Raw genomic sequence first — 14,979 nt, 5'->3', positions numbered from 1 at the left:
GGTATACTGGTCGGTGGGTTTCTGGTACAGAGTGGTGTCGTGTACCCTCAGTGTCCCTAGTTTGTCCACCTTTGGACATGACTTGCTTATTCTTTTGCCAACTGCCACCAATGGATCTTGATCCCCTATTTACCATAGATGTTGCAAAGACACATGTATTCAAATATAATTGATTATTTATTAATTTGTTGTTAAATCACATAAGTATTATTCATAGATGTTTTATTATGTTGCACTCATTGCTTGGATATTAAACAAGTTTCTTTATGGGCATCACTTTTCATATTTATAACTGTTAATCACTGGAATACTATCATATGATTGTCTATTTATTATACTTCTATCTGTTAACTATTCTACAATCTATTCGCGAAGGCTTTCACGGCTGGGATCTAATGGTTGTTGTGGGTTTTTTGGGCTCTTTGGCCATGTTCTGAAGGTTGTTCTTCCTAACGTTTCGCCAGTTTCTGTGGCCAGCATCTGCAGAGGACAGCACTCTAATCCATAAACCAACTATATCACATCAACTTTCCCTTCTCTCTCATAAAAACTCTCAAAACCTCCCATCTCATTCCCTCTCCATCTCTCAACTGCCCTAACTGTCCCTTTGACTCTGCCCTCCTGTCCTCTCATAGGCTCCACCTCTGGACAGGTGGGACATGGGCCTTCCACCACAAGTGGTGCTAAGATATCCGTGTTGTAGTTTCACGATGGTGTCCAGAAAATTCATCTTTGCATAGATTGTTCTAAGGTGAGGTTGATGTTTGGGTGAAAGTTATTGAAATCCTAGTGGAACTTTTCTAGGGATTCCTTTCCATGGGTCCAGATCAGAAAAAAAATATCATCAATGTACCTCAAATAGAGCTTTTGGGTGCAGCAGTTAAGAAAGCATTGTTCCAGGTCAACCATGAATATATTTGCATATTGTGGAGCCATGCGGGTGCCCATTGCAGTTCTGTTGATCTGGAGGTAGGTTTCATTGCCAAAGGTGAAATAGTTGTGTGTGAGTACAAAGTCACAAAGGATTCTACAGAAGAAGAAACAACAGCATGCAGCTTCATGTTACCCATCATTGGTACTGTCTTTCAAGGAAGAAATCCAGTACTGTGCACATTCATCTGTTCTAAGTCTCCTGTGCACAGGAAATAATGGTGGTGTCAAAACCTGAACTTGTTTGTCATCAGTGCCTCCCCTGTATATCAAGGAATTGAGAAGCCTAATAATACATGCAAAAGAAGGTTAAGGGTAGTTGTGCTCCAGGTAATAGATGAAAAACCAAATCAGCCCACAAAGCTAGTGCTTGGGGTTGCACATTTACAATATTAGGCATGCACTTGAGTAGGATTCATACTTTGAACTTGACTTCTGGCACATTTAGCTATAAAGATGGGAAACTACTGAGTTGAACTAGTTGATCCATGGCATTCGTTTCCAAATATGCATCTTGCAAAACTAGAGGGGGAATAAAGGAACAGAAAAAGACAAAAGAAAAGACCAAAGAATGCCACATTCTGAGTGGACTGATGGGTTTGTGTCTCAGGGAGTCGATTTTGATCCAAGAAACACGCAGTGAAACAAATCTGTTAGTATATAAAGCACCACCATATGTTGTCCTTTGTTTTGACTTTCTGCCTTTTCCCTCCTCCAATTTTGTCAGCCTAGGTACTTCTTGGGCTACCAGGCAAATATATCAATCTTTTCCTCATAAGAAAAAGGGTTAAAAAGTAACAGCAGCAAGAGAACAAGGGAAAGCTACCAATGACAGGCAACATCATCTGGATCCCTTATGATCTTCTGTAAATGAAGCAGGGTCACAATCAAAGCCCCATTCAGAAGCACCAATTTCATTTTCAAGTGGGAAGCACAATCAAACAGGGCCCTAACCTGAACAGCAACAATTGCTTTTTGCAATTCTGCCTCCCAAAAAAGTAGAAAATTTAATTTTCTCTCCCTGTATCATCTCTTATCTGAAGTTCTTGTCTTCCAACAGCTGCTGGGAAAGATATGAGCCTGGCATAATCTTGCAGGTTAATTCATGCTTAATTCATCACCTGGCAGGACAAAGTTCCAAACAGAGTAGTCCTAGATTGAGGTGGAATTTTTAGCATGTATACATTACTGAAACAGCAACGTCTACGTTGGCTTGGGCATGTCGTGAGAATGGCTGATGGTCAGATTCCAAAAGATCTCCTGTATGCAGAATTAGTGCAGGGAAATCGCCCCAGAGGGAGACCACGGCTGCGATACAAGGATATCTGCAAACAGATTCTGAAGGCCTTAGGAATGGACCTCAACAGATGGGAAACCCTGACATCTGAGCACTCAGCCTGGAGGCAGGTGGTGCATCATGGCTTCTCCCATTTTGAAAAGACCCTTGTCCAGCAGGCCAAGGCAAAGAGGCAGTCCTGAAAGCAGCAACATCAGTGAGTTGGACAGGGGACAGATTGTATTTGTCCTCATTGAGGAAGGGATTGTCACTCTCTAATTGGCCTTCTGAGCCACACTAGATTCTGTTCCAAGCCCTCCATACAGAGCATGTTACCATAGTCTCTCGAGACTGAAGGATGCCTAATCTAATTCATGCTTATTACCTGTGAAACTGACACATGAGTGGAATTTAGAGCTGGTTCCTTTTTGTTGCCTTCTGGAATGGGATTGGCAAATGCTGCTTGTGATTAGAGAAGAATACCTTGCTAGAACTTTTATTAGTCTTACAGGTGAGAAAACTCACAATGTTAGGGAGAATGCTCTATAGTGTTAAAGCAGCCACCACACCTTGTAATAGGGCATTCTTTTGACAAAGTAAAATCCTATGAATTGAAACTGAAATGTGACACTTTCTTCATAAAATGCATAAGGGTTGAAATTTTAGACACACATTGTGAAGAACCATGCCTGCCAGTTCAGAATTAGCCACTACAACAACAGATTTGATTCTCACATCTATCAGATTGTCATATTTTCAGACATACAGCTTTATTCCCAGTTCTGAAATGATTTATTATACGGTGGTTTTATCCCTCAGGTGAGTCCTAGAAAATAGGTATAATTAAAGAGGCAGAAACAATGAGAGCAGAGGAGCTGTCATTGTTTGGCTGCAATCCTGTTCTCACTTGTTTGGAAGTAAGAACCATGAAATTCAGCAGGACTTATTTATGAGTGAACATGCATGGTAGTCTCTCATATATATATATATTCATCAATTGAGTCATGCATATTTTAACAATGTAGTACTCCAGAGGTAAGACTATTTATTTTGAATGCTACATACATCACCTGTTTGTTTGAAACATATCTATCTATCTATCTATCTATCTATCTATCTATCTATCTATCTATCTATCTATCTATCTATCTATCTATCTATCTATCTATCTATCTATCTATCTATCTATCTATCTATCTATCTATCTATCTATCTATCTATCTATCTATCTATCTATCTATCATCGTCTGTCTGTCTGTCTGTCTGTCTGTCTGTCTGTCTGTCTGTCTGTCTGTCTGTCTGTCTGTCTGTCTGTCATAGATAGATACATAGACAGATAAATAATATACATATAGATAAAGGTTCCCCTTGACATTTAGTCCAGTTGTGTCTGACTCTTGGGGGCAGTACTCATCCCCATTTCCAAGCCACAGAGCCAGCGTTTGTCCGTAGATAGTTTCCTTGGTCACGTGGTCAGCGCAACTAGACACAGAACACTGTTACCTATTTACATTTGCATGCTTTCGAACTGCTAGTTTGGCAGGAGCTGGGCCAAGCGAATGGAACTCACTCTGTTGCGTAGATTTGATTTTATGACTGCTGGTCTTCTGACCTTGCAGCACAGAAGCTTCTGCGGTTTAACCCGCAGCGCCACCACGTCCCTACATATACATATATACATATGCGTATACGTATACATATACATGTATACATAGATAGATGCATATATGTATACATGTACATTTGTGTGTGTGTGTGTGTTTCAAACAAGAAGGTGATATATATAGCATTCAAAATAAATAGTGTCAGCTCTGGAGAACTATGTTGTTAAAATATGCATGAATCAGTTGACGAATTTTGCAATAAAATTGGCAAGACACTATATTTACTTTCATTGCCTATAAAAGGTACAACAGAAGATATTACGTGATGCTCTCTTTAGTTTTCTATCTCTGTTGTTTTTGCGGACCAGTTTGAATACAGCACGAGAACATAAATAGTATTTTAGGTAAATATTAGGGTGTAGTAATAAAATTTATGTCCCAAACATGATTTGGATGCTTCGGGAGCTTGGATGATGTTTTCCTTTTGCTTTCTGTCATGCTGTCAGCATATGCATCATCCAGTGAGGATGAGTCAGAGATTCTCCAGTGCATATTGGGTGAGGAGTTGCAGGAGCCAGTAGACCTTGTGAACCCTCCAAGATCCAGGAGACCACCATTCCAAATGGCAGTGGGCTCTCAGGGCTCAGGAGGCTGAACCCCTAGATGAGGGCAATTCTGAGACATAAGAGAAATCTACTTATCTCATTCACACAAGTGCTGCAGTTTGAAGAGAGGAGCTCGAAGACAGGGAACAAGTAGTGCTTGGTTGCAGGGTACAGTAGAAAGGGTTTCCTGGGGAGCAGGGAGTCTCTTTGGAGAATACCTCCTGGCAAGAAGAATGGGCCAAACATGGCAGCTATCAGATGGGGTTTAGGCATCCCCCCTGTAAAAAAAAATCTTCAGGTGGGGCTGTAAGCCTTGAGAGACAACATATTTTCTGGGTTTTGATCCTGCATGCCTTGTACCCTGCCTTTGCCACTGATTCCTTGCTGTGTGTGATCATTTGGACTTCCTCACTGCATTCTGGGACTTTCCCTATTTGCTGTCATGACTCTTGGACTACCTTGATTTGGATTGTTTTGGACTCGGACCTCAGAGTCCCTGAACCTAGCTAGCCATATAACCACCCCAAGCCTCTGAACATTCCCAATATTCAGTCAGTGACCTGATCATTAGGGGAAAGTAGCTTTCTTAAAGAAACACAAACCAAATAGGGGAATAGAAATGAATCAGCCTGTCCCGTTCAATATTAGTCAGCAGCAGTGCTCCAGATTTTCAGGAGACTTTCCCAGCAATGGATCCAGTTGGCCCATTTCAAAAATTGCATTCAAAGCCCATTCCTTGATTTTGAGCTTCAGTTTTTGTGTTTAAGTGATCCCCTGTCAAAGAAGATATATTTGTATGTACAAACCTGGTCAGTCCCTGAATGGGCTCTGAAGCCATAAATGTGTCTGAAAATAAAACAGAATTCTGCAGAAAAAAAAACAAGGGAATGCAATGGTAGTGTTCAGATCAGTGTTGCTTGCTTTATAATGAAGATGGAACAATTCATACTGTTTTATTTGTTGAGCCAAAAGCTTGTAACCAAGGTTCCCTGTTGCAACCTACATATTTGGTTTGTAATTCCAAAAGTTCCTGAAAAGTAACTGGAATAGTTGTTTCTGTCCATCCCAGTTCTATGGCCTGCCTCTGCTGTGCAGCATGCCAGGAGTTCTTCACCATATGTTTGTGCTTGTAGAGATCATCCACAAAGGTGCATTTCAGGGTTGTATACACAGATAAAATAATATAGCAAAACAGCAAAACATAGTAAGACATCCGTCCATAATATTAAGAATAATGAAACAACAACCCCGAAACAACAATATTGCAAGGGTGCCAATATTTTTGGCCATGGCTGTATCTGTTAAATATGGGCTCAGTATGTATGGTGTTCCCAATATTGCTGTCTTTTGTAGCTCTGTTGGTGTTATTTCTGAGATCTGCAACTGCTTATAGTACTGTGTGAAATTTCTTGATAGCATTCCTAAAGCCCTGATGACTACGAGGACCACTGAAGTGTGTTTTTTCCAGAGGTGAGATGTTTCAATTACCAGGTCTCTGTATTTTGTTAGTTTTTTTCAATTCTTTAGTTTCATCTCTGGGATCCCCTGGAATTGTAATGTCAATGATTCAGATGTTTCTTTGTTCTATCACTACTATGTTCAAGGTGTCTATCAGCTTGGATCCAGAAACCCCACAAGATCTCGACTTCCTCATTTTCTGACACCTTCTCTACCTGATGTTCCCACGCGTTTTTGGAGGCTGGCAAGTTATGTTTTTGCATAATGACCAGTGCTGTAACTTGCCACTCTACCATGTCGAACTTTGTAATCTGTATTATTATTATTATTATTATTATTATTATTATTATTATTATTATTATTATTATTATTATTATTATTATTATTATTATTATTATTATTATTATTATTATTATTATTATTATTATTGACTGGAAAGAAATGGGTCGGAAAAGCTGTTTGATCTCTTGCTCAAATGATACATGTTGAAGGGGGCAAAATAAATTTCTGGGCTGCACTCATGAAACCTCTGGCAATTGCGATAGGAGGAGAGTAGATGCTTCCTTGGAGCTGAGTGGAAACAGTTAATGAAATGGCTGGACTTGATCTCATCTTCTAATTTATTTGTCGTTTCCAAAACTGTTGTTGTGAAGAGCCTGAAATTTTATGGCACCTGATAAAGATCAGAACAGGGGAAGGTGGAGGGATTTTGCAGCTGTTCTGTTGTCACTTCCAGAATTTTCTTGCGCAATACAGTCAGTGAGGCATACGGTTGGAATAGATCAGACCATAAAAATAAAGCCAGGTTCTTGCAAGAAAAGTCGGCAACAATAATCTCAAGCTGATGATATTAATCATCTCGTGGCAGACAAATATCTGGAAGAGAACTACATCAGCAGCGAACCGGATGCTTCTCTGTGGATTTAGCAGAGCTCAGAAATTTCATGCTTTTGAACTGCTATTCCCAGTGGCCAAGCAAGCTGGGAGATATTGGAAGTTTTATTTTTTATTTTTAAAAGTAACCTTTCCAAGTGGTGAGATGGAAGGCCACGTCTTCACAAGTGGATGGGTACTAGCTTGGCTGATCCAATGCCAGGTCTGCTAATAATAAGTTCCACCTGATCTGTGACCTCATTGAGGAAGAGAATGCAGACCTGGCATGTATCGTGGAGACCTCGGCGGCCGTTCTAGGAGGGGTGGCTCTCTCTCAGATGTGCCCCCCAGGTTATACCATGCAGCATCAGGGCAGATCGGAGGGGTGGGGGCTGCAATCATTTATAAAGAATCTATAAATGCCAGTAGGACCACCTTGCTTTGAGCTTGGGGCTAGAGTGTTTGCATCTGACTGTGGAGCATAGGGATAGATTTGGGATGACGCTGGTGTATTGTTCTCCTTGCAACCCAGCAGTGTCCTAGCCAGGGCTGTCTGAGTTCATTTAGGTTGCCCAGTCTATTGTTAGCGGACATCCATGTCATATCACGCCGGTTCTGAAAAATTTACACTGGCTGCCGGTTGCTGCTCGGGCCCAATTCAAAGTGCTTACTTTGACATATAAAGCCCTAAACGGCTTAGGACCTGGTTACCTAAAGGACCGCCTTCTTCCATATGTGCCTGCCCGTCCTCTAAGATCAGGCCAGGAGGCCCTTCTGAAGGTGCCATCCCTGAAAGAGGTGAAGGGGATGGCATGTCGGAATAGGGCCTTCTCGGTTGTTGCCCCCCAACTTTGGAACACCCTCCCTAGAGAGATCCGCCTGGCTCCGACACTCTTGGCCTTTCGGCGCCAGGCAAAGACCTTTCTGTTCGCCCAGCATTTTAATTAATTAATTTTAATGTTTTAATTGTTTTAAGAAATATTTTAATATATGGTATTTTATACTGTTTCTTAAAATGTTTTTAATGTTTTTAGGTTTTAATGTTGTACGCCGCCCAGAAGCCACTGGCAATGGTGCGGCTAAAAAATATTGTAAATAAATAAATAAATAAATAAATAAATAAATAAATAAATAAATAAATAAATAAATAAATAAATAAATAAATAAATATTAGGACTGTCTGGTCTAGCCCTGGAGTTCATGGATGCCATGACAGCCATGAACCTATCCCAACATATCACCTGCCCTACATATTCAGCTGGCCGCACTCTGGACCTGGTGTTCTCGACTGCAAAGGTGGATAGTGATCAGAGGTTGGGGACTGTGAGCCCCCGCCCTCTGTCATGGACAGATCACTTCCTGCTGAGATTCAATCTGTCTACTTGCTCTCTGCAGGGAGAACGGATCCACTCTCACAGGCTTCTTGACCCACAGCAGTTCCAAGAGGCTCCGGGAGGGTTTCCGGCCAACCTGATTGATGATCTTGTCGAAGTCCAATCGATAGATGGTATCTGGAGATGACCTGGTGGCAGACATTATCACTCCCAAATGCTCTCTCCACTCCACAACTTACTCTGCCTCTTGGTATATTGAAGGGCTGCAAGCTATGACATTATCAAGGAGACGGCTAGGGAGCAGGTGTATAAGAGATCAGTCATCACAAAATAGGGTTGCAGTTAAGACTATGGCCAATAAATATGCTAATGCCCTTAAAAGGGCAAGAAAGACCTTTAACATCTGGAGGATTGGTGAGGCTGTGAACTGACAAGTGGAATTGTTCCAGGCGGTCTGCCACCTTACCAGTTCTGGCCCTTCAAGGCCTCACTATTGATCAGTTTGCAGCCTTTTTAAGAGCAAAATTGAGGCCATTCATGCCAACCTTGACTCCACCAGCAGCCTAGGTGATCTGGGGGTGACTACCACTGCCCCATCTTCCACAGCCCAGTTGGTTTAGTTTCACCCTGTAGTAAAGGAGGAAGCCTCCAGGGCGATAGCTAGCTGTAGGTTTGTCACCTCCTTGCTGGATCCTTGCCCAGCATGGCTGATTGGAGCCATGAAGGGGGCTTTGATTGAACATTATCTATTCATTGCTGAGGAAGGGAATGCTTACCTCCTGTTTAAAAGAAACCATAATCCAACCCATCATCAAATGCCCCCAGTTAGCGTCAGACAACTTTAACAATTTACATCTGATTGCTGACATACCATTCCTGGGCAAGGTGATTGTGACGTGGCAGGCCACTCTGATGTCACCCCCAACTCAGGCCTCTCAGAATGCCCACCACACCACATCACACTCGCTGCCACCAATTGTAGTCTATTTAAGAAGGACAAAACAGGTTTATTGAAATAACAAAATAAAATATGATAATCACAAGTAGCTAATCAAAATGTCAACCACTGTTTCTTATTTAATCAATCACAGACTTTCCCTCACTGAACACTACGGCACGCAGGCCTCTAAACACGCTCTTTCTCTCTCACACTCCAGATCTGATCTTTTACACTCTCTTCACACCCCTTTTACTTCCAGCTCCTCCCTCTTCAGCCCCACCCTCCATCACCCCATTGGCTGATGATTCACTGCCCAGCTGTGACGGACAGGTGAGGTCAGGGCTGCCTGTTACAGTGATCAAGAGGGTAGCAAATCTGCTGTAGTCTTACCTTGGTGGGGTGGGATTGCCTTGACTCATTCCAGTCTGGATTCAGACTGTGACAGGGTACTGAAACAGCACTAGACATGCTGCAGGACAACCTTTTAAGGGATCTCTCAGTGGCTTTTGACCACGATATCCTTCTGGACAAGCTCTCTGAGGGAGCTATTGAGCTTGCTTTGATCCTTCCTTGAAGACTGTGTCCAGAGATTTCAGTTAGGGGAGGAAGTGTCAACACCCTGGACCCTAGGGTATGGGATTCTTCAGGGATTGGCACTATTCCCGATGCTGTTTAACATCTATGTTAAGCTGTCGAGGGAGGTCATCAGAAGACTTGGAGTAAGGTCTCATTAGTATGCTGATGACATGTAACTGTATCTCTCTGTTCCCGTCTCTGCAGTGGATGCTGTCCAGACACTTGAGCCTTGATGGGTTTCAGTACTGGAACGGGCCAGGGGCTAGCGGGCTCAGACTGAAACCGGACAAAACAGATTTTGCTCCTGGGTAGTATCTCTGTTAGGTTAGAGGGGATGGCCCCTAGGCTGGATAGTATTCCCCTTCAGTTTAGGGAACCCTAGAAGCCTATTATATCAGGGCATTAGAATCTGAAGAAGCTGCCTTTTATTGCAATCTGGACAAAATTACTGATAGTGTTAGACTAAAATATTGACCAAAAGGTTCTAGACTATTCACCATTCTGTACCTTGTTTGAGACTTATATTTTAGATTCTTTAACTTCCAGTTTCATTTTTTTCCAGCTTCATGTGAAACATGGCCAAAGCTGTGCACCCCAGCAGTAAAGGCATACAGAGGGAATTCTTGGTAGTGATTCCACATGTGTGGAAGAAGCATTTATTGAAAAATGACCAGTTCTTGCGTTGTAGCATCCCCTGCTACTTTCTTAAAAGTGTGTGATATTATTTAACTGGGAGTTTCACCATGAAGGAATTCTGTCGTGTTTACATCAGAGTTTCATATGCCATCTTGCAAGGTCGATTTTGATATTTGATTCTGGAAGCAAGGACAAAAGGAGCAAAATAGATAGAACAAGGCAATTAGCAAATTTACCTCCCACCCCTACTCCCCAATATTTGTCTGAATAATTCAAAGATCATATATACACAGGACACACACACTTGCTGTTTGACAGAGTCAGTTTTGAAATGTTGGCAAATTGCATATGGATGCATGTGGAACATTTTGGAGCTGGTCTTTTTGATATAGCAGCTGGGGCTGGTGCAGTCTACTTACTCACTTGCATGAATTGTCCCATTTCGTACCAGTGGCTCATCTCACTTTATTTCCCTTCTGTGCCTTTCAGCAGGAATTTTCATAAAGAAATATGACCTAATGCTGAATATATATGGAAATTTAGCTATAAGCAGAGTGCACTGCACCACACCGAAACAAACTTGGGGAAAGCACTGTGGAACATAAGGTTCCACGGGCTAAATCCAGCGTCAGTCCCAACGAGAGCAGACCCAGTGAAATCACTGGAATCTACATGATCTTTAACTATCATATCCCATTCTTTCCCATAGATTTATTTTAGCCCTTAGCTATACAGCACTTTGATGTTGGCTTTTAGCCCCTTAACTCTAAAACAAAGTATTCCATACATGTATGAAAGCATATGATTAGATTTTTGCTTTAGTTTATACGTACAGCTGGTTGCATGAGTGGTTACTTGAAATACCACCACATACATGCCATATGGTGTGGCAAACTGATGTGGCTCAGTCAAATGGAGGCTGAGCCACATAGGATGATATTTTCCATAGGCGTCATTCAAACTGACATTAATCAGGGAATGGAAATCAGAAATAACCCCACCACCACCACCATGGAGTAACCCAGCCAAAAAGGAACAATCACGTGAAAGACCTCAATAAAGCCAGCATACTATCCAAATCAATAAATAATGCAGATTTTTTTTTAAAAAAAATCAGCCATCAAGGCTAGGAATCCTACATGCAGTTAGTTTATTTTTGTTGAACTCAATGAGGTTGAAGCAGCATACCCATCGAGAGCATTAAAGTCCAAATTTTGGCATACCTGTTTTTGAGAAATCAAAATCCAGTAATCCATTTTTTAGGTAAGAGAAAGCTAGGTATAAAAACTAACTTTAGATCTTGCTCTCCCTTTTATAAATATTGGTCTTCTATCAGAATTTGACATGTTGAAATTCTGTTCCACTAAGAAATGTGTCCAAAACTAGTGTGGAACATGACTATTTCACTGCATTCATTGTACCAGAGAAGATGAAAAGTAAGTGATAGAAAGAAGAAGATCATCACCATCGTCATCGTCATCTTTACGTTTTAAAGATACAGTATTTATTGCTAAATATTTCATTCATTTTTCTTGGCATTTTGACAAATTGAAAACTGCTACAATACTCAGCCTCACTTTGTTCAATGAAAGAATGAATTAAGAAGTATAATTACTTGTTTTGACAACTTTATCATATCCAGATTTTCTGTGGAAATGACAAATGCATACAGACCTCATGCCAGACCCATTGACTTCTTTGTAGAAGCTAAAATGTCTCTTCTGATGATTGCTTACCTATCTTACATGCCATCTAATTTCCTGACTTAGTGTTGTGAAGTTGATTCCTCTCAGCTATTATTACATCATAAGAACCACTTGTCTGTCACATACTGTCTACATCCCAGCTGCAGCTTATATTTCATTCACTTTCAACTAATCTCCTAATCTGTATTTCATGTTGTAAGTGCTCTGGGTCATGTAATGGATGTAATGTTACATTTGACATCTTGCCAAATGACAGCTGAGCCACATGGTGTGAGGCCTTACATGGGCCTCATCCAAATTTCATTGCCAAGTCTTGCATGTTTGGGAAATACTCAACATTCTAAGATTTTGTTGTTTTGTTCCTATGATCTTCTTGTGGAACCTCTTTGGCATTCCCCAAGCGGTGTACAACCCTTCAGAAATTTCCTGGGCAAGGTGGTCCCTGGGAAGACAGTGTTGCACCCTCTGGCCCTGCAACCTTCTATCCAAGGCTAGAAAAAGTTACCATGTTGTACTCTGAGAATAATTACATGCCATGAATTCAATTCTGATTTACAGAGACCCTTTCCAGGGATTTCTCAGTATAGAGAACTCAGAAGTGGCTTACAATTCCCTTTGCGTCTGTGCAATTTGCTCAAAGGCTGCATAGAATGGGTTTTCTCCTGGGACGCACAGTGGGGAATCACATTCCAACCTCTGGTTTCACAGCCATATCCCCAGCTGAATAAGCTATCCTACAAGTCCCCAGAGCCTCAGCTAGCTGGATTAGAGATGCATGCATTTCCATAAATGTCCTCTATACTGAGAAATCCTTGGAAAGGGTCTCCAAAGGCTTTAAAAGCTAAGTATACATTTCCTGCATCCTCTAAACATTGGTCTATAGGGTGAAAAGACTGTTTGGAGTGGTCCAAGATGGATCTTATTGCAGAATTTTGAATTTCTGGAAAATTTCCTTTTTGCTTTGTTATTGAAGTACCAAGAAGAAAATAGCTACACATTCCCCAGAGTCCACCCGTTTCTCCTTAACTGCCATTAAAAGTCTCAGTAACTCACTCTGAGACATTTGCAAGAGACAGAATAAAGTTGCTTGAAATTACAGATATGCTTACTGCTTTCTTTACCGCACACATGCTAGTGACCAACTGAACAGATCAATACTAAACAACTGCTTCCAACAGGCTAAAGACAAGAAAAGGGCACTTAGCAGAGAGACGGGGGGCTCTCTTTGAAACCAAAGGCTAGAAGGAACTATTAATTAGTTTTAGCCAGGCATACAAACACCCTGGACTAGAAAAATCCCTGCCTGTCCCTCAAATTACAGACAGCATGCAAGGTTGCAAATAAAACTTCAGCAGATCCCACAATGGGCCTTTTGAATTGGCAGCATGGCTGCAGTGGGGTTTCATGAGCAGAAGTATCTTTTGCTCATGTGAAACAGATTTAGGATCCTAGCCAATAATAATGTTTACAACTGGCCAATCTGTGCTGTCATTTCTACTGTCCAGATTAATTTAGACAGTAGCTTAAAATTTAGAATCTGTTTCTCATTCTTATTCCATCAGTTTTCAATGATTCAACTGACAATGATCTAATGTTGGCATCACCATACATCAGACAGCTGTAGAAATCTCAGTTCAGGAGATAAAAATAATGAAATTAAACTAATTTTCTCACCAAGACAGGCTGTTGTTTATATGTGCTTGTGAAGACAAATTTTAATGAAGTCTACTGCAGATTTGAGTGTATAGATGCAAAAAGAACAGCCTTGACAGAAACGAATCAAAATTCCTATTCAGCAGAAAGTTTAAGACTCTATTCAATAGCAGAACCCAAGTGAGACAATCTTCTTCATTTTCTACCAGTTTTGGTCCAAAACGTAGTTTTTAAATTGCAAAATGGGACACAGAAAAGCCTATGATTGAGTGTATTTGCCCCAGATGTGCAACATAAATACGGATGCAATTAAAAGGAGACTCATAACAAGAAGTCGAACAGGACCAACTTTGAGACCAGGGGAGGCCTCTGTACAGAATCTCCACATCCCTCCAGTGCCTGCAGACGTTGTACAACCTGCACTCCTTATTCCACAACTAGCATTTTCCCCTCTGTCATATAGTAACTCCTGTGGCCCGCAGGGACATCACTTTGTTAGGCGAGCGGCCGGAGGGGGCTGACACTGGCTGCGTTGGGACTGGGGCCCGGCATGATGAGCACTGCGAAAAAACCTACGTGCTTGTGAAATATGTTACTTATGGCAACTCTATGAGAGTGACTTCCAAAATCTCCTGCCCTCAACAGCCCTGCTCAGCTCTTGCAAACTGAAGCCTGTGGCTTCCTTTGTGGATTGAAACCCTCTCATATTTTATCTTCCTCTTTTCTTGCTGCCTTGAACTTTTCCTAGCATTGTTGTCTTCTCCAGAGAGTCAGAAGTTACTGGCCAGGCAAAAGATGCTGAGATAAAAGAATCTTGTTGGCAATTTAAATATGCATAAATGAAATTGTGTAAATAGGGGCAACAAATTGCTACTAATTAACAAGGTGCTTGTTGGATCCCAGCCATGTGATGGACCCAAAATCAAGAAAGTGACTAGCATCTCATTCATTCATTCATTCATTCATTCATTCATTCATTCATTCATTCATTCATTCATTCATTCATTCATATATATATAACCCACCCATCTAGACCAATGGTCTACTCTGGACAGCATTACAAAATTTAAAAACAATAGAAGCAATAAACATGCAAAAATGTAAATATTAAGATACAGCAGGAGGGAAAGCCTACCTAAATAGCCATGTCTTAAGTTTATTTCTAAAGACACCCAGAGAGGGAGCCAGGCGGATCTCTATGGGCAAGTTGTTCCAGAGATGAGGGGCTACTGCTGAGAAGGCCCGGTTCCTCGTTCTTTCCTTCCGGACCTCCCTTAGCATTAGGCCCCTCAATCACCCAGCCTGGCTACAATGTCTCTGGCAGAACTGGGTGGGAGAAGGCGCTCTGCCAGATATCAAGGTCCTAAACCATTTAAGTAATTGTAAGA

The 14,979-nt window shown here is 41.4% G+C and overlaps 1 pseudogene across 1 annotated transcript; it reads right to left on the bottom strand.

Moving 5' to 3' along the window:
• Positions 1-11,381: 11,381 nt before the first annotated feature.
• LOC110075037 (protein transport protein Sec61 subunit beta pseudogene) lies at positions 11,382-14,143 on the bottom strand (annotated as a pseudogene). Its single transcript, XR_013541764.1, has one exon. The product of XR_013541764.1 is annotated as a protein transport protein Sec61 subunit beta pseudogene (transcript).
• Between the last annotated feature and the right edge of the window lie 836 nt (positions 14,144-14,979).

Source organism: Pogona vitticeps, chromosome 1 (genome assembly GCF_051106095.1).
Source record: "Pogona vitticeps strain Pit_001003342236 chromosome 1, PviZW2.1, whole genome shotgun sequence".
NCBI lineage: Eukaryota > Metazoa > Chordata > Lepidosauria > Squamata > Agamidae > Pogona > Pogona vitticeps.
The sequence above is the reverse complement of the archived record's forward strand: the minus strand, read 5'-3'. Positions and strand labels throughout refer to the sequence as shown.